The 24757-nt window shown below is 44.5% G+C and overlaps 1 protein-coding gene across 6 annotated transcripts in view; it reads right to left on the bottom strand.

Moving 5' to 3' along the window:
* SNX10 (sorting nexin 10) overlaps window positions 1-24459 on the bottom strand; it is a 67170-nt gene extending 42711 nt beyond the window's left edge. The window contains exons 1-2 of one of the 6 annotated variants that reach the window (XM_086396349.1): window positions 24204-24459; window positions 17940-18091 (exon numbers count right to left, since the gene is read on the bottom strand). The gene's annotated coding sequence lies outside the window, so the exon portion shown is untranslated. Of the gene's footprint in view, window positions 1-17939; window positions 18092-23693; window positions 23750-24127 lie in introns of those variants that run through there. The other 5 variants (XM_086396350.1, XM_086396348.1, XM_086396346.1 and 2 more) reach the window with 5 other exon arrangements.
* Between the last annotated feature and the right edge of the window lie 298 nt (window positions 24460-24757).

Raw genomic sequence — 24757 nt, 5'->3', positions numbered from 1 at the left:
GTGGCTGGGATCAAGAGGTGGTAGAAAGTGGGACTCCAGGGAAAGGTGGGACCAGACAGGCGGCTTCCTATCACCTGGTCCAGGGCGTTGGCCTGTCTTGTCTGATCAAGTTCTTCCCTCCTCCACAAGATAGTGAACAGTTGGAGGAGCACATTCACCATTTTCTTAACCAAGGTATTTTGTTTTCTTGTATCTGAACGTGGAAAAGGCAAAGGAATAACTGATTCGTTCAAGGTTTTACCGTTAACTAGACAGTACAACCTCCCCCATATTCCATGGAGATACATATCAGTGCCATGATCCCTTGGCATTGATTCTTTTTAATTATTTAAAATAATTTTATTTATTTATTTCTGGCTGTGCTGAGTCTTCACTGCTGCATGGGCTTTTCTCTAGTTGCAGAGAGTAGGGGCTACTCTCTAGTTGAACTGTGTGGGCTTCTCACTGTGGTGGCTTTTCTTGTTGTGGAGTACGGGCTCCAGGGCATGCAGGCTTCAGTAGCTGCAGTTCCCAGGCTCTAGAGCACAGTCTCAAGAGCTGTGGGGCACAGGCTTAGCTGTTCCATGGCATGTGGAATCTTCCTGGATCAGGAATCAAACCCATGTTTCCTACATTAGCAGGCAGATTCTTTACCACTGAGCCACCAGGGAAGCTGTGGCACTGATTCTAATATATATTTAGTTTGAAAAGATTACCCTATTTAAAAAAATCCCTCTCTGATTTTTTTTCCTGGTACTGTAAGTGTCCAATACATTGTCATCCTTTACCACATTGTGCTGTGCTGTGCTTAGTCACTCAGTTGTGTCCAATTATTTGCGACCCCATGGACTGTAGCCCACCAGGCTCCTCTGTCCATGGGATTCTCCAGGCAAGAATACCAGAGTGAGTTGCCATACCCTCCTCCAGGGGATCTTCTTGACCTAGGAATTGAACCGGGGTCTCCTGCATTGCAGACACATTCTTTACCAGCTGAGCTACCAGGGAAGCCCTTACACCTCACTACTATGAGGTTATACACAAATCAGTCAAATACAAATTTCTATTAGGAACACTTTAGTAGAAAAAACTAAAAGGCAGATCCCCCAAACTAACTTCTAATTTGAAAACTGTTTGGGGAAATTAAAAAAAAAAAAAAAAGAAGACCAGGTCTGCCAAATAATCCAAACAAGTCCTTGGGTCATTTTTGAGCCTACTGGGGTCATAATCCATCAATCACAGGAAAAGGTCATCTTGGAATCTGCAAGTGCTATTATAGTTCCTTCTTTTCTGAAAATCTCAGGGGGAAAAATGATCACAGCATCAAAGCCTCCCAGCTTGAAAGAGACCAAGATGGTCCTTCCCCATGGTCAGGAGGACAGACTAAGTAAGAGAGACCAAAGAAATGCTCTCTGACCTCTGAAAGTAAATATTCTAAAGCAAAAGAACTATTTTTCATTTTTTAGTTCAAATTAAATTTAAAGTGGTATAATTCAGGAAATTTGAAAAACAGAGAAGTAAAATTACCATCCATACTTAGGATGACCATATGGCCTGGGTTAGTCAAATCAGTACTGGCTTATATGGGTCACTCTAATTATTAATAGCACACACACACATACACACACATTTTAAGAGTGCTCAAAAGCGTTGTGGTTTAAATGGTAAGTTATTTCTGGTCACCCTAGCATAATCCACTGTTCGAAAGAATCATCACAGTTTTGGTATATTTCTTTGCTGACTTTTTCTTACGGGCACTTTTTTAATCATCAAAATCAAGTGTTTTCACAAACCTACATCTTTTCTTCAATTTTCATTACAACAAAAATATCATTCTATGTTCCTAGATCGGAGAAGGCAATGGCACCCCACTCCAGTACTCTTGCATGGAAAATCCCATGGACGGAGGAGCCTGGTAGGCTGCAGTCCATGGGGTTGCTGAGGGTCGGACACGACTGAGCAACTTCACTTTCACTTTTCACTTTCATGCATTGGAGAAGGAAATGGCAACCCACTCCAATGTTCTTGCCTGGAGAATCCCAGGGATGGGGGAGCCTGGTGGGCTGCCGTCCATGGGGTCGCACAGAGTTGGACACGACTGAAGAGACTTAGCAGAAGCAGCAGCATGCTCCTAGATAGTAAGTCAAGCATTCCACTGAGTAAATGTTACCTTTCTTCTACTGTTGAACATTTAGGTGGCTGCAAGATAGCTTTAAAGGAAATGAATTTGTGGGGTACTTAGAAGACCAATGTATAAATCTCAAGAGAAATTTCAGCCTAAGTGAGGAAGAGTCAAAAAAAAATAGTAATTAGGAGGAATTTCACTAACTCCATTTTTATGAACAGGGGAGTCCCCTATTTCCCTCTAGACCAAGCAATTTCTTCATTCGCCCCTGATTAAGGGCTGCCAGATTCAATTCCAGCATGCCTGTGTGACTTTTCCATTTGTGCCCACACAACCCATGCTCCACACATGCAGAACGAACCTCTCAATACAAAATTTAGATCAAATGCCTCTTCTGCCTCAAGTCCATCCACACTGGCCACTGCAGTGAGAATAAACTCCAAATCTCTGACCATGACTTACAAGCCTCCCCTCTCCCCACCGACTTACAGACCCCGTGGTCTGATCCCAGCCTACATTCCTACTTTACCTGCTTCTACTCTCTCCTTTACTCTCTGCCCTTCTCTCCATCTCTTATATGTACCAACTTCATTCCATCCCAGGACTTCTATACCTACTAGTCCCTCTTTCTAGAACATTTTTCTCTAGATCTTTTCTGATTATGTCCTCAGCTCAAATGTCACCAGAGTCATCTTTGCTGCAACACCTTAACTAAAAGTTTCCTCCCAAAGTCATTCTCTTTTCACTACTTTATTTTCTTTACACTACTTTCTTACACTACTTTACACTACTTTCTTACGCTACTTTCTTACACTACTTTACACTACTTTCTTTACACTACTTTATTTTCCTTATGGCACTCAACACAACCTGAATCTATGTTATTTGTTTATAGGTGTATCTGTCCCTGTGATGTGGGCTCCAAGAGGGCAGAGACTCTGGCTAGTTCACTGCTACACCCCAGAGCCAGCCCATAATAGCAGATGAATAGCATATAACTAGAAAGAATGAATGACAGTAGACAGGGAGTCACCATGAGAACAGGTACCTATTCAATTTGCAAAGTACGAAAATTCTGAAAGAGATGGGAATACTAGACCACCTGACTGGCCTCTTGAGAAACCTATATGTAGGTCAGGAAGCAACAGTTAGAACTGGACATGGAACAACAGACTGGTTCCAAATAGGAAAAGGAGTACATCAAGGCTGTATATTGTCACCCTGCTTATTCAACTTCTATGCAGAGTACATCATGAGAAACGCTGGGCTGGAAGAAGCAAAAGCTGGAATCAAGATTGCCGGGAGAAATATCAATAACCTCAGATATGCAGATGACACCACCCTTATGACAGAAAGTGAAGAGGAACTAAAAAGCCTCTTGATGAAAGTGAAAGAGGAGAGTGAAAAAGTTGGCTTAAAGCTCAACATTCAGAAAACTAAGATCATGGCATCTGGTCCCATCACTTCATGGCAAATAGATGGAGAAACAGTGGAAACAGTGTCAGACTTTATTTTTTGGGCTCCAAAATCACTGCAGATGGTGATTGCAGCTATGAAATTAAAAGACGCTTATTCCTTGGAAGGAAAGTTATGACCAACCTAGATAGCATATTCAAAAGCAGAGATATTACTTTGCCAACAAAGGTCCTCAACTCAAGGCTATGGTTTTTCCAGTGGTCATGTATGGATGTGAGAGTTGGATTGTGAAGAAAGCTGAGCGCTGAAGAATTGATGCTTTTGAACTGTGGTGTTGGAGAAGACTCTTGAGAGTCCCTTGGACTGCAAGGAGATCCAACCAGTCCATCCTAAAGGAGACCAGTGCTAGGTGTTCATTGGAAGGACTGATGCTGAGGCTGAGACTCCAATACTTTGGCCACCTCATGTGAAGAGTTGACTCATTGGAAAAGACCCTAATACTGGGAGGGATTGGGGGCAGGAGGAGAAGGGGACGACAGAGGATGAGATGGCTGGATGGCATCACCGACTCGATGGACATGAGTCTGAGTGAACTCTGGGAGTTGGTGATGGACAGAGAGGCCTGGAGTGCTGCGATTCATGGGGCGGCAAAGAGTCGGACACGACTGAGCAACTGAACTGAACTGATTAACCCCTTTGTGTTATTCTGCAAAATGATCAACCAGTACTATCATGCAAAAATAATGAAATTAATGAAATAAAATGTTCATCCTAGAACACATCAACACCAATATACAATATTACCTGGATTAAAGGAATTAAATTTTTGCTTTGTAGTACTTTCCACCAAAACATAAAAAAAGAAAATTTCAGACTCTAGCAGTCTGAAATAAATAACAGGGGTCTCTAAATGGCATTTAGGTCCATGACCAAGTTTTTAATGGTCCACAGTAAAATGGGAAAAAGAAAACAGTGCACTGAATTTCTAGAAAGCTAAAATCTACCTATGTAAAGTACTCTGCTTTATTTTTAGATTATGTCTTTTCTACTTCTGGGGTATCAAAATAAGCCTCTCTTTTGTAAGAAAACAGTAACTGTATCTTATATGTTTTGAGGAGGTTTTTGTGCCCTTTATGTAAAAAGCAAAAGGTTGGCAATCCTGTGCTAGGCCTTAACTTTCTTCTATCATTTTAGAAACCCAAGAACTCCACAGAACTGGGTATCATTCATCTCTGCATTCCCTGTACTCCTTCTCAACTGTGGCCCTTGGAGGTTTTACTAAGCCCACAGCTGTACTGGCTCTAATTCTGCAGCACCGGGGGCCCCTGGCTCTACGGTAAAAGGGCAGGATCAATCAATCAATCATTCAATCAGTGAGTGACATCTATCATGGTAGGGAGAAGGGTGGGCAGGAGATGGGAGATGGAGTTGAGGGAGACTGGCATGCGAAATGCAGCCAGAAAAATAACCCCTCCCTAATATTCAAACCAGGCTTCCCTGGTGGCCCAGTGGTAAAGAACCCACCTGCAATGCAGGAGACGGGGGTTCAATCCCTGGGTCAGGAAAATCCCCTGGAGAAAGAAATGGCAACCCATTCTAGTATTCTTACCTGGGAAATCCCATGGACAGAGGAGCCTGGCGGGCTACAGTAAAAAGAGTTGCAAAGCATCAGACACAACAAACTAACTAAACAACAAGCGACTAAACAACAAACAAACAATATAAAAACTACCTGGAAAATTTTTAGTGAAAAATTTAAGTGACTTGTCTAGCCCCTTAACAGAAATCGTTGTTGACCCAGAGAAGTGAGGACAATGAAGTCACAAGGATGCCCAGTGGTCAGCCAGCCTTCTTCGCTGCTTCCCGGTATGTGACCAAAATCGCGGGAAGCTGTCAGTGCAGCAGCCATGCATTTATAGGCTGTGGTGAATTCATGACCAAGGTAGTCTGGCCAGGAAAGAGCTTGAGACAAGGCGTCACAGAACTGACCAAATTAAACTAAGCCAGTGGGAATCAAAGAAGGCTAATCTTGTGATCTTGTCAGCAATTTTTAGAAGTCCAAAGGTTAACAAAACACTAAGAAGGAAAACAAATGCAGGCAGCTGGTGAGTGGGAAAGAAAACCATGACTGGCCTTGTTCTCGGGGCAGACTGGGCATCCTGGAGTAAGGCAGAAGTCAAGATTTGAAAACTGTTAGCAGCATAAAGTTTGGAAAGGGTGAAACAGCAGGGAGAAGCATCATGCTCATTAACTAGCTCTGTCCAAGCTCGGGGGCTCCGGGTGCCGCTGCTTTGCCCGCCTTGGTGGAAACCAAGACGGGATTCTATCTGAGTCAGGCCAGAGCTCACACTCCACCTGGACCAGAACACAGGATTACTGGCTCCAAAGCCTGGAGCTCACACACCCTTCGACCTGGCATCCCTACATCTGGGAAGGGATCCTCAAGAAGGACCAGCACCCAGGCGCAAAGCCACACATCTGAGTCTGCTCACTATGGCCATGTGTATTGGTAAAAAAGTTGAGACCACCCGAATGCCCATTCCTAAGGGAGCGATTAAACAAAGTGAACCCCATTCGTAAAAATTTTGTCGTTCAAAACACAGGGTAACCTGGAAGTACTGAGGGGAGGGGGCGTGTCCATGACACACTAAGGGGAAACGACAAAGGGGAAACTGCAGAACAGCAGGCAGGGTGATTCCACTGTTTAAGTATGGACATAAATGTGTATACGCACACTGATATGCACGGGGATGCATAGAAAAGGATTCCAGAAGGATACACGCCACAGTGTATTCATGTATATATACACATGCATATGGGGCAGGGGAGAAGGACCCATTTTTCTTATTTTTTACTTTATACGCTCCTGGACTGTTAACAACTTTTTTTTTTTAATATATTGCCTTTGTGATTTGAAACTAGATCAAATAAATCCGTAAGGACATAAAGCATATATAAAATAAACAAGAGCCCCCCACCGCAGTCATCGTTATTCCTCTTGCTCAGTCAGGAAAAACCAGTCACTAGGACGGAAAGCAAAGCTGGGGAAGGGACCGCTCGGGCTTGCTCCCCTTCTCCACCAGCTGCTGGATATTTCTCCCTCCCTTAGCTGACACATCAGGTTGTATTTTTATTTAGTTCTGATCAAGAACAACGCATACTTTTTGAAGCAGGATTTGCACTAGCAGAGAACAAAATAAGAAATGCAGACCAAATCGGTTCAGAAGTGAGCTCTGCCCAGTCTGCGGCAGTATCAGGCGCTGACAGCCAGCAGCTTTTTGGCCGAATGTCTCCTTGATACGCCTTTCTGACTCCACCCACAGAGTCTACACCCATCTCTGAATTTTTTTGGGGGGGGCGCCCACATCATGCAGTTTGTGGGATCTTAGTTCCTTGACCAGAAATTGAATCCAGGCCCTTGGTAGTGTAAACTCAGTGTCCTAATCACTGGACTGCTGGGGAATTCCCTATATTTTTTATTTATAATGCATCCTCCCTTTGCTTCCAAATGAATGTGAAGTAGTTCTCCAATAGATTTAAGGCAGCAAACAATAATTGATCTAATTATTGTAAAGTTATTAACAAAGGAACTGAGGTAAGAATGAGGGGAAAACGAAAATGTTATTTGAAGTATAAAGTCCTACCACTCATAAGCATATTTAATTTTTGGTTGCTATACACTAATGCTCCTTAAAGCCTGTACTGCAAAAGCAAAGTTTACAACTATCATGAAAATAACCGAGAAAGACATTACTACAATATCCACTTCTGATTCACTGAATACATCTAAATTCAGCAAGCTTCCTCAATGCTCTTCAGAGGCCATTAACATTTTTCATAAGTCTTCCTCAGAACTATATAATGTATAATAAATCGTCTGATACACACCTACCTTGCTGACACAGTAGTTAGATCATCTCCAAAAATTTAGCTTGAAAGGCAGCAACAAAGTGTTTAGAGTTCAGGTTTGGAGCCACTCATATCTGGGTTCAAATCCCAACTATGCCACTGATGCCTGTGTGACCTTGGACAAGTTACCCAACCTCTTTGAGCCTACATGTTCTTATAGAAGAGGGGGAAAGCATTCTTAATAGTGCCTATTTTATAAGGGTACTGGGAGAACTATTTAAGTAATTTAAGCACTGAGAAAATGTGCAATAAAAATTAAATTTGATCACTGGCTAAATCCTTGGTACCTTTTTTTTTTTTTCCAAAATATTTGTAAAAACAATGGAAAGTTCAAAAAATTGCATTACTTGAGTAAAAAGCTAGATTGGATACATGTACATACATGTGGGTCTCCAAAGATCAGAGAAAAAGTAAGACTTGCCTCTCTCGACAGACCCTTGCACATTTAGCTATAAGAAATACCCATAAATAACCTCAAACACCATGGCAAAAATTACCGGACAAATAGAATACAGTATCAGAACAGAAAACATACATTAGCCTAGCTATTCATGGTTGACTGTCACGAGAAATGAAAGAGATGTGATCTAATAATTCATGTACCTTAAAATCCTAGTATATTCAACGGTTTCCAAAGTAGCCCCATCCTGAATGTGACTTCACACCAATGACTCTATAAGAAGCCTTTCCCATATCTTCAAAGCTGAGGACACTTGGCCTATTTGAAAACCATCATTAAATCTCCCTTAGCTTCCATTTTTCCAAGTTAACTATTCTGGAGGTATTTAGTAGCTCCTGCTAACCAGAACAAGGAAAGATTTAAGTGTCTTTTCAAAGTTTCCAGGAAAATGAACAGAAAGCACAGAGAGAAATAAAACAGCTATCATTATGAGTGTCAACTGCATGCTGGCAGCATGCTGAGTATATTCTGTGCACTGTCTCATTTAATTCTCACAACCGTCCAATTCACAGATGAAGATGCTAAGCCTTAGAAAGAGGAAGTAACTTGCTCAAAGTAACCACCACAAGGTCACCCACTTGCTCAGGGACAATGCTGGAATTCAAACCCATCTGTCACTAGATGACTGCTACTCCCTTTTCAGATCTCTGTTCCCGTCTTACTAACTCTGGGGAGCTTCCCCTAACTCCCTCCAGCAGAGTCAAATCCCCCTCGTTATACTTCCCCTGCACCAAGCTCTTCCTCTATGGTTCTGATCTCAGCGAGATTCTTACCCTTATTTATTTAGGCATTGAGTTAATGTCTATCTCCCCACCAAACTGTAGGCTCAGGGACAACACAGCTCGCACTGTTTTTTATTTAGGATCTCTGGCCTAAAGGGAGATCTCTGCCTTAAGGGACCAGGCGCTTAACGGGTTCTCTACATACATTTATACTGACTGAACAAATAAATGGGAGAAAACAGTGCTCAGAAATCACTCAGCTACTCGGGCACCGCACTAAGGAAGCACAGGCAGTCCAGTGTTCATTGACGTACGGGCATCGTAACACTTGAGACCAAGGTCTTCTTCAGAACTGAAGAGGATCTCAGGTACAAAGCCTCGCAGAGGTGAGATGGACACGGCAGCATCCTCACAGCTGAAGGAGGGCAGTGTGAGGTACGGACTCTTCATCAACCCGGTTAATACATTATTAATAATAAACTGCTTTTCTGATTCTTCTGGTTGATTTTTTTACTACATACAGCTTCTGTTTTATTTTTCCTGCTAGTTTAATTAGCTTGCCAATCCCCTCCTTGAATATTTTTTTTCTTAAAATACTTTAAGCAGAATCACGTCATTCACAGGTTAGGTTCTTAACACTCAATTGTGAAACTGAAAACAACTGAAATAAAGGAAACTATATATACACACATACACACACAAAGTTACCAAATCTCTGTACTTCTCCACAAGTCACTGTCACAAGGAAAAGCCCAAGTGTTTCAGAATATCGTATCTTTAAGCAAGTCATACAGCACCATCCCAGATTACACTCACTCCCAATGTAAAAATACTAAACCAGTAGAAACATTAAGTTCTTTATGAGAAAGGAAAATATTCACAGGCAAGCTATTTTAGTCTAAAAAGATTTAAAAAAAAAAAAGAAAATTATATTTGTTACTTGTCAAATAGTGAGGTTCTCAGGGTTTCAGGATTTTGATTATCACTTAACGATAGGCTTGATTTCACAATGTTTTTATTTTTTTTGCCATGAGTGAACAACAAACTTTAAGAGGTGAGAAAAAGTGGAGAAAAGCAGGAGATGGAGTTTTGCTATGTGAATGTTCAGGAAAAAAAGGAAAACTACGAACTTAGCCACATTGGTTTGGCAGAGCCTAAATTCACATAAGGCCTAAACTATCTGCCCCTTTTCAGTAAGCATGTAATTCCTCTCCACATTTTTTTCAGAGATTTAGAGATGTAGCGGGTCCCACCAGACAGGCCAAGCAATCTTGAAAAGTCCAGTTAAGCAACCTCCCAACCAAGAAAAGTGCCTCAGGTGAGTGACACTATAGCCTTGGGGAGGAAAGAATTCATTTACAGGATCTAACAAGATCACGTACCTCTTAGATGAATGGGGCTTCCCTGGGAGCTCAGCTGGTAAAGAAACCACCCGCCAGTGCAGGAGACCCCAGGTTGAATCCTGGGTCGGGAAGGTCCCCTGGAGAAGGGATAGGCTACCCACCTCAGTATTCTTAGGCTTCCCTGGTAGCTCAGCTGGTAAAGAATCCGCCTGCAATGTGGGAGACCTGGGTTTGATCCCTGGGTTGGGAAGATTCCCTGGAGAAGGAAATGGCTATCCATTCCAGTATTCTGACCTGAAGAATTCCATGGACTGTATAGTCTATGGGGGTCTCAAAGAGTCGGACACAACTGAGCAGCTGAACAACAGCAACATCTCCACTTACTCCTCCTGGTGACTCTAATAAGAAGTCAACAGTGCCCAAAGTCTCTGCTATTTGCTGCAAAGCTGAGCCCCTCTGCCTGGGAAGCAGTCCCACATCCAGGGAGCACACCTGGGCATCAGGCTCACCATCAGCCCTGGCGGAGGAAGAGAACCCTTATAGACCGTCTCCTAGTTGTCAAGTACTAGGCAACCCATTCCAGGCACTTCACACATAGTACACACATGACTCAGGCAGAAACCATGTGCATCGTGTGCTCCCGATGGGGAAACAGCTGAGGGAAAGGAAAAGACAGGGCTCTCAGCTGCCCATTCACCACCACCCAGGACCAAGGAGACCACAGCCCAGGCTGCTGCTTCACAGGGAGCCCTCGGTCCTGGTCAACCAAAGACCGCCATTTCAAATCACAACTCAGCCCTGTCACCGACATTACCTGTGAGTGTACCTGTGAGTCAAAATCACATATGCTTTTATTTCCTGTTTGCTATCTGTCTCCACAAGATAGCCTGTGACTCTTCTGCTCAAGAAGCCATTCTACATACTGCGAGGCCACAGCCCCCAAATGGCCAAGGCCGGAAGGGAGTCGGCTTCTGAAAGACAACAGGGCAGGGCCATCAGCCCCTGGGGACCTGCCAAAGCCACACAGTTGGAGCTTCTGCTCCTCTCTCTGCAGGGACCCAGGAGAGCCACTCTAGGCACCAGAGTGTTCTCTCTCCAGACACTGAGTCCTGGGATTTAGTACCAGGTACCAGGGCTTCCCCAGTGGCTCAGTGGTAAAGAATCTGTATGTAGTGCACAAGATGTGAATTCAATCCCTGGTTCAGGAAGATGCCCTGGAGAAGGGAATGGCTACCCACTCCAGTATTCTTGCCTGGGAAATCCCACAGACAGGCTCCAGTCCATGGGGCTGCAAGAGTTGACCATGACTGAGTGCCTAACCACCACCACCAGCCCAGGTACTAGGTAATGCCCCCTGATCCAGATATACCTCCAGGGTTTCCCAGTGGTTAGAGTTGGGGATGAGGTGTGATCATCAAGGTTAGAAGTCAGGCTGCTCAGGGTAAGGAGACAGAGACGACGAGGGAGAGGGGGAAGAAGATTCTGAAGTCAGGGCTCAGAAACGAAGCCTGCCTCCCCTCTTAAAGAAACTTGACCAGCGCCCTAACTGCACCCACTGTCATCCTACCTACTGAAACCCTGAAGCACTAGGTGGCCGCCTCAGCCCAGCTTCCAAGGCCACTGTCTTCCGGCTTCACCTCCTCAACACCTCATTTTCTGCTCCCTCCTCACTAGTGCACCCACCACTGAGGTGAGAGCCCCCTCCTCGTCTCCCCAGCAAGAGGCCTGCTGTCCCCAGATGCTCCCCCACCTCTCTCTGCCTGGCCCCGCCTTACTCTCCCCTCATCAGGACAAAACATCACCTGCAAACAGTCCCACAGCCCTTGGAAAGGCCAGGAACTACTCCAAGCACTTTATACACATCCACTTCTTTCCTCAGCACGAGAGCCCCTTCAGGAGGCATTGTTAGTATCCCCACTTTACAGATTAGAAAACTGAGGCACACAGAGATGATGTGACTGTCTCAAGGCCCCATAGGCAGCAGCCAAGTCCCTGCTCCCAAGGAGGGAGCTGCAGTGCCTTTTACAACACAGCTACAACTGCCACCTCCTCCCCAGGTCTCCCCTGGTCTCTGCAGAGCCCCTGGCAAATCTCCAGACCACCTACATGGGCTGGAGTGAGGACTGGCTAGGTTCTTGTCTTCTCTCCCCTCTTAGACTAAAAAGCCCTGACTAAGGCCTTGGGGTATTTCTACATCATCTTTGTATTAGTTTCCTGTTGCTACTGAAACAAACTGCCATCGACTTAGTGGCTTAAAACCACACAAATTTATGACCTTAGTTTTGTAGGTCAGACGTCCAACACAGATATCTTCAGGTTAAAATCAAGGGCTCAGGCTGTGTTCCTCCTGGAAGCTTTAGGGGAGGATCTGTTTCCTGCCCTTCTCCCAGTTCCCAAGGCTTGGCTCACGGCACCTTCCTCCATCTTCAAAGCCCACAACATATCATCTCTCTGACCCTTCTTCTGCAGTCATTCTCCCTCTGAACACCGCAGGGAAAGGTTCTCTGCTTTTAAGGACCCACGTGACTGTATCAGGCTCACTTGGATGACCCAGGATAATCTCCTCATTGATCAAGGCCCTTAACTTAATTATACCTGCAAACTCCCTTTTGGCATGCAAGGAAAAATGTTCACTGGCTCCAAGGGTTAGAATGTAGACCAATGTGGAAGCTGTTATTCTACCTACCACACTCTTTGTACATAAACCTCGAACACAATGGCCCACACTGAACTTCAGGAGCTGCACCAATCCCCAAAGGCTGGATTATATGGCCCTTCCATGGCCTCCGATTGAGGTGGACATTAGTTCTGTACCTCCCAAATCCACCAAGAATTCTTTGAAGGAGGACCCCCAAACAGAGATAGTGATACTATATGGTGGACACATAAAGATGTCTGATAATCTGGGGAGCAAACACACTGCTAAGGACTTTACTGCATTCAGCTCATCAATCCCTACCTCAATCACTATTTTCTATTTTTTGCTCTGTATTTTACTTTTATCATTTTTTAAAGCTTAACACTTGTTTCAAAATGTAAATAATGCCAAAAGGTCAAGAATAAACATTCTCTTTCTCTCTTTTCTGCCTCTTAGTCATTTTTTGGTATCCTTCCAGGGACATTTTATGCATCTGCAAGCAGGATATATTCCTATTTATTTCCTACCCCCTACTCCCTTTTCTGTAAATGCTAACATCACTTACAGTCCTTCCCATGCCTCACTCTTCACAGCACAGACTACTCCACAGCTGTCCACAGAGCATCCTGGTTCTCTTTTTGGGTACTTATTCCACTGTGCAGCCAGAGCACAATTCAGTTCACCACCCCCCACACTGACGGATACTCTTTAGCTGTTAGAAACGGTGCTCAGCAAGTTTGTGTGACTTTGTCTGAAGGATAAATTTCTCTAAGTGGACTGAATCAAGCAAGGCGATGTGAATGATTAACTCTGACAGGTTCTGGCAGATGCCCTCTGCAGGGGACTAATACACATTCACAAAGTGTGTACGTATGAGTTCTGTTTTCCCACATCCTCCCTAACATGGATGGTTATCAGAATTTTTTACTTTTGCCAACCCCAGGTAGGTGAAGTGTAACATGTTTCAATGCACTTCAATTGGTATTTTTAAAATTATGTGTGAGCTCAAGCATTCTTCATGTGTTTAGGAGTCATTAAATTACTTTATATGGACTTTTTGTTCATATCCTTTGACATTTTCCTACACCGTTCTGTTCTTTTCCTTATTAATTTGTAATTATTTATGTATTAGGGAAATTAACCCGAAACGTATAACATGAAACACATATATTTTTCCATTTTGTAATCTGTCTTTAGTTTTGCTTACAGGGGTTCTGCTATGCTGTTTTTAAGTAATGAATTGTATCAATTTTTTCCTTATGGCTTCTAAGTTTTGCAGCACACTTAGAAAGCCCATTCCTACTGAAAAGTTATAAAAATATTCTCCTTTGGATTATTCTAGAGATCAGTCACCTATGAGCAGTGAAAAGTTCTTTTCTATGGTCATGGATTTACATCCTGGCTATAATGTGTTTCTGACCATACCATATGCAAACAAATTTTAACTTTATAAAGTAACTTTTATTTTCTGATACTCTGCTGTTTATAAAGCACTGTCCCATGACAGTCAGTGAGACAGGCAGTGCAAGACTTATCTGTCTTATTTTATAGAAGACAGCTTCCCAAGCCAACACCTAGAGAGGTTCATCTCCCATCCACGTCCACACAGTACGGTCCAGACTCACACTGAGGACTCCGGAAGCTCTTCTCTCCTCTCCCCTCCACTGCCTCTCTTCACAAAAGGACATTTATACTCATTAAAATCTTAAAGGACATCGCCAAAGGCATTTCTAAATAACTTCAAAAGAAAGTGAATAACTTTTCTATTGAAAAGACAGTACTGGACTTCCCCAGCAGCACAGTGGGTAAGAATCTGTCTGCCAACTCAAGGGATACAGGTTCGACATGCCAAGGAGCAACCAAGCTCATGAGCCACAACTATGGAGCCTGTGCTCTGGACCCCGTGAGCTACAACTACCGAGCCCAGGTGCTGCAAGTACTGAAGCCCACACACCTAAAGCCTGTGTACTGCGACAAAGAGGAGCCCCAGCTCGCCACAACTAGAGAAAGCCCACACAAAACAAAGAGGACCCCGCACAGCCAAAAAATAAAATATATTTCTTAAAAAGGCCTTGAATGCCATGCCAAGGATTAAAAAAAAAAAAAAAAAACCACACAGTATTATTTAAATAGGCCACACAGTGATCCAATTCAACAGTGACTCATCTTCAAATGCCTGTGCCAGTGTTCTCAACAACAGGCAGGATTCCGTGTTCCTACAGTGTGCCTATATAACCCTGCAACATTTAATGAAAATTAAGAGATGCAAATGTCCCCAGATCCCAAGGCTTCTGAGTGGATCATCAAGAGTAGCGCTTCTCATTTTGTGGTGAGTTATATTTAAGCTATGGAGGGCTCTTTTCAAATGACTTATATCCCAGCCTTCTCATCACCCACCCCCCAAGGGAGTCCCCCCAGGAGCATATCACTTGTCCCCTCAAGTGTACAGATGGTGGAAAACCACTGACCAGAGCCCAGAGTCTGTATCTGCACAATTCCTGTATACCGCACGGCCTTGGTTCTCCCACCTACCTGGACTCTTCTGCCATAGTGTCCAGTTGCCCTAATCAGGTCAGTTCTGAAATTCCCCCCTCAGGTCCTTTGTGCCTTTTGCTTCCTCTGACATCCCCAGCACCCCCTTCCCTCCCCAACCCACCAAGAGGGCTCCTTCCAACACTGCAGGTATTGGTTTAAATGCCACCTCTTCAGGAGCCTTTCCTGACCACCCACTAAAGCAAATTCCCCCCAGTAACACTCCATCCTTTTATTTTCTCCTTCGAATGTCTCAGTCTGTATGATTTGTATCTATTAATTTACTTCCTTGTTTATTGTCTGTCCTCTCAAAAATCCCACGAGGGCAAGGACCTTGTTCATGTCATTCACACTTTATAACCCTAGAACGGAGCAACGTTCCTGGCATATAATAAGTGCCCATTAAAAAATGGGTCAGTTACACTTGATTGAATTAGTCCTAGCTAATTCTCTCCATTTTTGCATCACCATCAAGTTTTTAAGTAGCCCCAACCACATGGGCTGGGAGGATGGACATTGGACAACTTGCCCGGCCCCTCCTGTTGGCCATCTCTGCTCATGGTTACTCAATCATTTTGCGAAAAGAGAAAGCAATTTAGCCAGCAACAGTCCAGGGTGGCATGTCTTGAAGACCACGCGCCTTCCTCTATTGTTTTCTCTTTTTTCCTTCTGGTCTAATTCCACTGGACTGTGGAGGATGAGACTGGAGAATGATGTTAAAGTCATAACATTCATCATCAAAAACAGCAACTCAACTAAAAATTACAGAATGTTAATGATGGGGCCAGACACTGTGTGAAGAGTGCAACATGAATCATCTCATCTAACCCTCAAGAGAGCCCCTCAGGCAAGTCTCACTACCTCAGTTTTACAAATGAGGAAAAAGTATGCAAGGTCATAGAGCTACTAAGTGATGGAACCAGGACCCAAACCCAGCTAGCCAGACCCAGGCAAGCCCTCATCCTCCCCACACATCTAACACAGCATCCAAGTCACATGCTTAGAAATAAATGCTAAAAAGAGAGCAATGAGAGGAGAATACTAACCAATAAACAGAATTATTTAAGTCTCAAATGTTTCAGGGATGTGGAGATTGGAGGCAGAGTTCTGTCTGTACATGAACTGGGAAAGTTCACAGCCATACTTCCAGAAATGATTTTTTCATTCTCAGAAAGGAGGTAATATTGAGACAAATGTAGTGTCTTCCTCTGAAAGACCTCTTTCAGGGTCATTAGCTATAAAGGAGGACCCCTAAGAATAACTAGAGGGCAACAACAATCCAATTCAATGAGCAATTACTGAGAGCCCATTATGTGAGAGTTCTAAGTTTGGTCCTGACAAGGGCTATTTTTAATGGTTAAGGCACACGCCCTGAGTTCCAAGATGTAAAGATCTCCAGATACAGACATGAAACAGCCTACTTGTAATGCAAACTTCACTCTATGTGCCAGAAGAAATAGCACTGGTAACAGGGTTACAGGAAGGAGGAGAGTGCAAAGGGAGAAGCCTCATGAAGAAAAGTAGGACCTGACGAGGCCTTGATGCTTGCATCAGGCAGGGAAAACAGGACCAGCCTGGGCTGATTAAGAAGTAGCACCACTGGGGAATTCCCTGGTGGTCCAGTAGTTAGGACTCCATGCTTCCACTGCAGGGAGCACAGGTTCAATCCCTGGTCGGGGAACTACAATCCTGCCAACTGTGATGTGTGGCCAAAAAAAAATAGAAGGAACAGCATCACTTTCAGTAGACCTAAGTGTTCAGCCCCCCAGCAGTGGAGGGCCTGCGTTGACAGAATGTCATGAGGAGGTAAGCTGGGAAGAGCTCTAATGGGCATCCTAGGATGGGGAAGTCTTGAATGATGAGAGGAGGAATGCTGACTTCTCCCAGAAGGCAGGGATGTAGTACTCAGAAGCCTGCCATGATGGTGATGATTCATCTGGGGATGGGGTGGAGGATGGACTGATAGGCTGTGAGCTTCATCAGAGAGCTGCTGGAATGCATCAACCAACAGAAGAGATCATGGACTCAAGGTGGGCGGGAGATGGCCAAACACATTTGAAAATAACAAGAAGCAGAACCCTGAGGATTTGGTGGGGAGGGGTGAAATCATTTTTTGTGATACAATGGTGTCTTGGTGTTTTGTGTGATACATTTTGTGTCTACAATGGTGGACACATCATATATTTGTCAAAACCTGGAGTGTACAACACTAGGAATTAAGTGAACCTCAATGGAAAGTACAGACTTTGGGTGACAGTGTGTCAATACAGGTTCATTGACTATAATGACATACATACCACTCTGATGCCAAGGCTGATAACAGGAGAGGGGAGGCAGGTTATACATAGGATCTCTCTGTACTTTCCATCAGTTTTGCTGTGAACCTAAAACTGCTCTTAAAAATCAAATCTATTAGGACTTCCCTGGCAGTTCAGTAGTTAGGACTCCATGCTTCCACTTTAGGGGGTCCCAGTTCAATTCCCAGTCAGGGAAATAACACTCTACAAGCTGCACAGCCCCGCCCCCCCCAACCCCCGCAAAAAACATCAGGTTTATTAAAAAAGATGTATGGGGACTTCCCTGGTGGCCCAGTGGCTAAGACTCTGAGCTCCCAAAGCAGGGGGCCCAGATTCGATCCATAGTCAGGGAACTAGATTCCATATGCCGAACTAAAGATTCTGCATGCTGCAACAAAGACACAGCACAGTGAAATAATTTTTTTTTTTAAAAGACGTATATAAAAAAAAAAAAAAAGATGTATATAACAAGAATAACTTGGAGACAGCATGATGGAAGAAGGGCGTCAAGAGTGACTCACCAGCAGCAGACTGGAAGAAGACTGGGGTCACAGGCAGAATGGGGAAGCTGGAAAGGAGGTCTGTTTTTAGAGGTGAGAGAGAACAAAGATGAGTTCAGCTGGGAACAAGCCAGGATGATGGTGGACATCCACACAGAACAGCCTTCAGGCACCTGAAGAACAGTTTGGGGCTCAGATAAGAAAAGGGCAGAGGTATGCAAACTGGAAACAAAAGTAAGCACTACATGTTCCTCTTTTAAAGTGATAAATTGTCTTTCAAAAAGGAAAATCATTGCAACACACCGGAAATAGCCTTCCCACTCTGTCGAAAGAACTCTTGCTGGGGAGGCAAGTTTATTTACAAAGGAAAACAGCAGCACCAGGGGTTGCGATATACTAGTCACTTTCAACTCTGCCCAGAGTGACATCAGTCCAGATAGGAAGAACTGGCAAGTTATCTGAGGGACAGCAAGAGGGAGATTTCACTTTTAAGCAAACAGTTTCCCCTAACAAGGTTTTCCAGGTGGCACCAGTGGTAAAGAACCCACCTGCCAATGCAGATAGACCTAAGAGACCTGGGTTTGATCCCTGGGTTGGGAAGACCCCTTGGAGAAGGAAATGGCAACCCACTCCAGTATTCTTGCCTGGGAAATCCCATGGACAGAGGAGCCTGGTGGGCTGCAGTCCATATCGTCACACAAAGTATTGGACATGACTGAAGCAACTTAGCACGCATGACTGCCTAACAAGAGTAGGAAGGACAACGTGAATGCCAAACAGCCTGACTCCCAATCCTTATTCTGCCCCTTGCCCAGGGAGATTGTTTCACATCTCTGTGCCTCAGTTTCATCATCTGCAAAATGGGGATAATGGCCTGTTTCATGGATCAGCTGTAAAGATCACATGAGTACATGTGGAGCTCAGCTACTGTCACTGATCATTACTTTCTAGAGTTTTCCAAGACTCCTAAGGGAGAAAATGCTGAGGTCTCTTCCTGATTATCACAAAGCAACTGTGCCTTTTTAAAAATATCCCCTCCAAGTATCTGATTTGTCAGATGGGACAGGAATATTTACAGAAGCAGAACATTTTAAGTCTATATGCTCTGAAACAGCCCACACAAGAAGTGCACACCTTGGCCTTTCCCTGTGGCACAAACTTACCCACAGTTTCTTGGCATTGGCCTTGACCCAAGAAGAACGAGATAACACATAAAGTTATTATGTGTTAATAACTGTTAATAGTGGGTAAAATGCCAAACACAATATTCCTTACACTAGCTGCCCAAAGCACTGACTGCAATCCAAAGCATCTGACTCATATCTGTCCACAGATCCAGTCTGGCAAAGGTCTCACCTCAAACAGAGGTCACATTTTTTTCAAGGTTTCCCAACCATCAGGGAAAAGTGCTAGTTACAAAAAGCCAGCATCAGGTCTGCACTCCCCCATAAAAGGTGAAGCTGATCTCCCAGCGTAGGAATTTTCAGGTGTACCTGGGCAGAAGCAGTCCCAATTCTCAGGGTCTGATCACCCAGAGAGAGCTGACAAAAAGGCTCCACATCCCCTGCTTTGAGACACTAGAATCTAGAATCTAGGGCTGTGGGAACACCTGCCTCCTCCTCAGTGGTCCCAAATGCCACTCTCCAATAAACAGGGCTGATGTGTCAGTGAGGCAGGGGAGGATAACGATCAGTAATAGAAACCTCCTCCCTGTGTCTTGTGTTCATAATTTCTAAGGAGTTGTGGTTCCCTACATATAATGCCCCTTGTTCTGTTCTGCACTTTGAACTGTTAGGGTCTGTAAGTCTGAGATGAACTGGAGAGCATCCATAGTCATAAAGATAAAGAGAAAAGACCCTGCAGCTCATGGGTAAGGGAGGAGGGTGAGGGGCAGGGCTGAGAGACCAAGAGAAGGACCCGGGAGATGATGGAAGATCAGGAGGCCCACAAGGTAACTGCTCAACTCATCTAGTAAACTCTTCTGAATCAGCAGAGCACGTGGTGGGGTAGATTTCTCAATCAGTGAAAGACTTCCCCATCGGTATGGAGAAATGGTCTTGGACTTCTCTGGTGGTCCAGTGGATAAGACTCTGAGCTCCCAAAGCAGGAGCCCTGGGTTCGATCCCTGGTCAGGGGACTAGAGCCCACATGCCACAACTAAGAGTTCCCAATGAACAACTAATGATTCCCATGTGTCACAATTAGAAGATCCAATGTGCTGCAATGAAAACCCAGTGCAAACAAATTTTTTTTTAAATCTCACATATGTGTATATATATTTTAATATCTATAATTTTGGTTTTGACATTCAATCTTTAGTCTAAGTGGCATTTACTTTTGTGAATGGTGTGAAGCTTGGATCTCATTTTTTTCCTAACTGGATCTCATTTTTTCCTAATTGGACCGATAACAGTCCCGATAAACTTTACTACCGTAAATTTAATCACATGATGAATTTCTATCTTGACAAGGGAACTAGGTCTGGACTTGCTATTTCTGGTCTGAAGTAACGTATTTTGACGTCCAGTTGAGCGATACATTTCAAAATATATTGCCTATTAGTATAATGCATTGATATTTTCCCAGGAAAACTTCTATCAATTTGTAAAAATTAAGTGACTTTAAAGTGCTGGCCTAAACTAACAGCAGGTTCATGACCTATTAGTCTTATTTAGTCACTGGAGCATCAAGCTTTGGCCTGACTTCCCAGTGATTCACACCCTACATGGAAATCTCAGACTTCGTGGAATTTCACTTGAATTTACAAATCCCTTAGCAATAACTTTCCAACACTACAATTCGACCAATAGGCCTGAACAGCATCCTTGTGCCTTAACCAATATATGTTCTGACTCCTTCCTTGCTTTCTCTCAAAACAAGTTTTATCCTCCTGGCTCTTATCACACAGTGTTGTAGATTCCCATCTTAAATCACTGCAGAGTGGTTCAGCTAACAAGATGACATGCCAAAAGATGATGTATTTTAATAGTGCTTCCAAGAAACTTTGTTGGCCTCTCCCACACTGGGGAAGAGGGTGGGAAAGCTGGGAGTCTTTGGCTTTTTGTAATTCATTCACCTGGCACCACTCGTTCCAAAGGGAAATATTGGGGTGTGATGGAAAGAGTATGAGACTGGAAGTTAGGAAACCTGAGTTTTATAGTCCCGTTTCTATTTCTAAGTAGCTTCATAGCTCAGATTAAGCTATTTGTAAAATTAGATTATAGGAACAGAATAGTCATCACCAAATTTTCTTTCTACCATGAATGACCCTTTAAGAATCTAAAGGAAGGACCTCCCTGGTGGCCCGGTGGTTAAGACTCTGCACTTCCACTGTAGGGGGCACAGGTTAGATCCCCGGTCAGGGAACTAGGATCCCGAATCCCATGCAGACAAAAAGAGAATAAATAAATGAAAAAGTATTTTCAAAAAAGAGAATCTAAAGTAAGCTGTGGATTCTCACCTCTAGAATAATATACTCTTGTACAAGAGTATGAAATCATATGTTTTCAGGGAGTTCACAGACTCCCTAAAGCCTATCTCTGTATTCCCAGGGTCAAGATCACTGAGACCTACCACAAACTTCTAAAAAATAACACAGAAGACAACAGAAATGTATGTAGAATCACAAAACCTTAAGCAAAGTTGAATCATTTCCAGAACTAAAAGCATCTTCTTCTCCTCAGAGACTGAGAAAGGGAAGAGGTTTCTTAGGGTAAAATAAATGGAAATGCCAATTAAGGGCTGCCCTTGATTGAGGTCTGGCTAAGCCCTTTACCTACATTCACAGAGGAGTGCCTGAGGGACAGTACCCATTCCAGAGCCAGGCTGCCTCGTTCAAATCTCGGCTCCATCATTTATTAATTGACTTAGGTTTTGTGCCTGTTTCTTCTTCTGTTATTGAAAAGGGGAGAAGGGAAGGGAAAAAAAAAAAAAACTAGGGCAGAATAAAAACAATACATATCTCAAGGACTGTTAATATACATATGGTACTTGAAATCAAGCCTTGCAGACACTAAGCCCTAAATAACAATTCCACGTTATAGAAATCCGGGACACATTTGCTGGGAGGTTAAGCTCTTGAGCTGAAGAGTTTAGGGAAGCCATAGATATCTTGATAACTCATTTTCCCTCAGATGTAAACAGAATCTGCTTCAGAGGTTTGTTTTAAGGATTAATGAGCCTGCCATGTTAAAAACTCTTTTCACAATCCCTAGCACATCATCAGTGCTCAGTAAATGTCAGCTATTGTTATGAACAATTCTGGGAGGCAAGGATTATCAGTACCTTTTTTAGTTCTGAAGAAAGGATAAATCAGAAAGTTAAGTGTTCTGCTAACAGTACCTCAGTTAGTAAATGATTATCCCCAGATTTCAACTCCAATGAATCTGAAACCAGAAGTTGTAACCACTATTACACACAACCCCTTAATTAGAACAGGGCTTAGAGAACAGAAAAGCTGATTCATACCTACTAATTTTAAGTGAGAGAGAGAGAGAGAAAAAAAAAAAAAAAAAAGACTGTTGGTGATAAGAGTCTTTTATCCAAAATGCAGGGTATTTATTCTCCAGGGAGGTCAGTCATGACTGGCCAAAAGCCCTCATTTGCTACTCTTAGAAATGGAAGACTGAAAAGGCTGGACCATGGTCTCATCGATTTCAAACCCCTGGCAAGTGGTTGTTAAACCACAGCCGTCACATCAAAAGAGGAAAAAGAAGCCATTTCCTATAATAGCTGAACAAACAAACAGAGTTCTCTAAAAAGCAAGTAGAGACCCTAAGGCTGAGAAAAGTAATATTAAGAGTGCTCCAAAATCACATAGAAATGCCATAGTAGAACACAACATTAGTCTTTAAACATCAAAGTTTTATGCGGGAAGTAATGAAGGTGTTTATGTCTGTTTCCAATACCAAGCTCCAGGAGGCCTTCCCTGGAGGAAGTAAAATAAGAGGAAGTTCCTACCACAGCCCACTGTTGCAGGAGGAGAAGCAGACAGTCAGTCAGTCAAGAGACCCCTGGTGAAGGGCAGTGTCACCTGAGAGCCACACCCCACTCCTCCAACACCAGTTTCCTCCCTAGTGAAATAGTCACCTCAGAAATGAGAATGAAATAGACCAGCAGGAGAAACAGGGTGGTCCACTGAAATACAGGTCAGTGCTAATCACCTTTCTTCACATCTTCTATATATTTACTTCTGGGTATATGGTATTTTTTGTCTTTTTTCAAAACAGTCCCATTAGTCAATCTTAAATCTACCATGCCTTTAAAAAGGGGGGTACGGTGCTTAGCACTAGGCATCACTGATCATTGGAAGGGATGGTAGAAACAGCGGAAGCATCTCATTCAAGTGCATCCTTGGAGTTTGGTCCATTAGACGGAGTAGCCAGTTCCCCGCTGTGGCTGCACTCATCCCTGCCACCCAGCCCACTCCCAGGGGCGAAGAGGGACTTTATGCATTCCCAGCTTACCCCCACCCCTACGCCCCTAGAGGTGTGGAGAAGGCTGCGGACTGAGGGAGTCAGAAGCCCATCACAATCTAGGCCTGTTTCTGCTCTCACTGGCTGGATGACTCTGCTCCCTGGGGCCTTAGTTTCCCAGCCTTAAAATGAGAGGTTTGAAGGAGATCACATGAAAGCCTCCTGCCTGCTCTAAATTTCTAAACCCATTATTCTGATACATAAACGTGTCCTGCAGAAATAGAAGCCCTTACTGGCAAGCAGGACTTGTGGTTCTACGTCCCCCTGACCATTCCCCTCAATCCCCCGCGGACCATCTTACCGAAGTATGATACATCAGAACTGAAAAACAGGCTGTTGCTTTCCCGTGGTACCAGACCTAGTAATCAGTCAAACGTGGATTTTCTCTCGGGCCTTTTCCCTCAATCCCACAATCCCAAGAAAACCCCCTGCCTACCCCTCCCAATTTCTAAACTCAAAGCTACCCTTTCGTGGATTAAAAATACCCACCCAAACCCGGCCTGGTGTAAGGTGTCTCAGCACATTTCCCGCGCCCCGCCCCCCCTCCGCCGGAGTCCGGGATTCCACCTCTGCCCCACCTTCTCCCTGGGGTGTCTTTTTAGCCGGATCGATCCGATCCGTGCCCTCCCCTGGCAAACCAGCCGACCGATTCCTCTTCCCCGGCAGGAATGGAGGCAACGCCCGGCTCCAACCCCAGGAGACCCAAGCATCTTCCCAGCCCGCAGGGAGAGGCACCTGGGCGCAGAGGAAAGGGCCCCAAGCCTCCGGCGAAGGAAAGGGCGGCCGGCTAGTCCCTGGTAGCGGTCCTCACCCGGCGGCGCGAGGGAGGCCTTCCCGGCAGATCGCCTGTCACTTACGGGCGGCACCTCCAGGCAGAGCCGGGCAGAGCAGGGCCAGCGGGCCAGCGGGTGGCGGAGTTTGCTGACTCAAAGGCGCGGCGGCGGTGGCGAGCGCCGAGGAGCGCACACGAGCGCAGCCCCGCGCTCCCCGTGCACGTAGCGGCCCCGCGCCCGCGCTCCGCGCTCCGCGCCCGCTATCGTGGCCACCGCACCGCCCAACCCAGGTACGGCCCCGCGGGGGCCTGCCCCGCCCCTGCTGCGGACCTGGAAGCTGCCCTCGGCCCCCGGGGCTGGGGAGAGCTGTGCGGCCGCTGGGGGGCGCCACTTAAAAGCCACCAGGAGCTTGCTAACCCCGTCCCGCCCCCTTAGTTACTTACGGAGAGGATGGTTGAATGGGAAGAGTGATGGATAGATAATGGTACAGTGTCAATGGTAGAACCTAGGTGGTGGGCATATGGGTGTTTACTGAAAAATTCTTTCAACTTTTCTGTATGTTTGAATTTTTTCACAAGCCATCCTGGGGGGA

The sequence above is a fragment of the Bos grunniens genome, chromosome 4 (genome assembly GCF_055505025.1).
Source record: "Bos grunniens cultivar Pamir isolate PY7600 chromosome 4, Bosgru_T2T1.0, whole genome shotgun sequence".
In the NCBI taxonomy this organism is placed as follows: Eukaryota; Metazoa; Chordata; class Mammalia; order Artiodactyla; family Bovidae; genus Bos; species Bos grunniens.
This window is presented reverse-complemented; position numbering and strand designations above follow the sequence as displayed.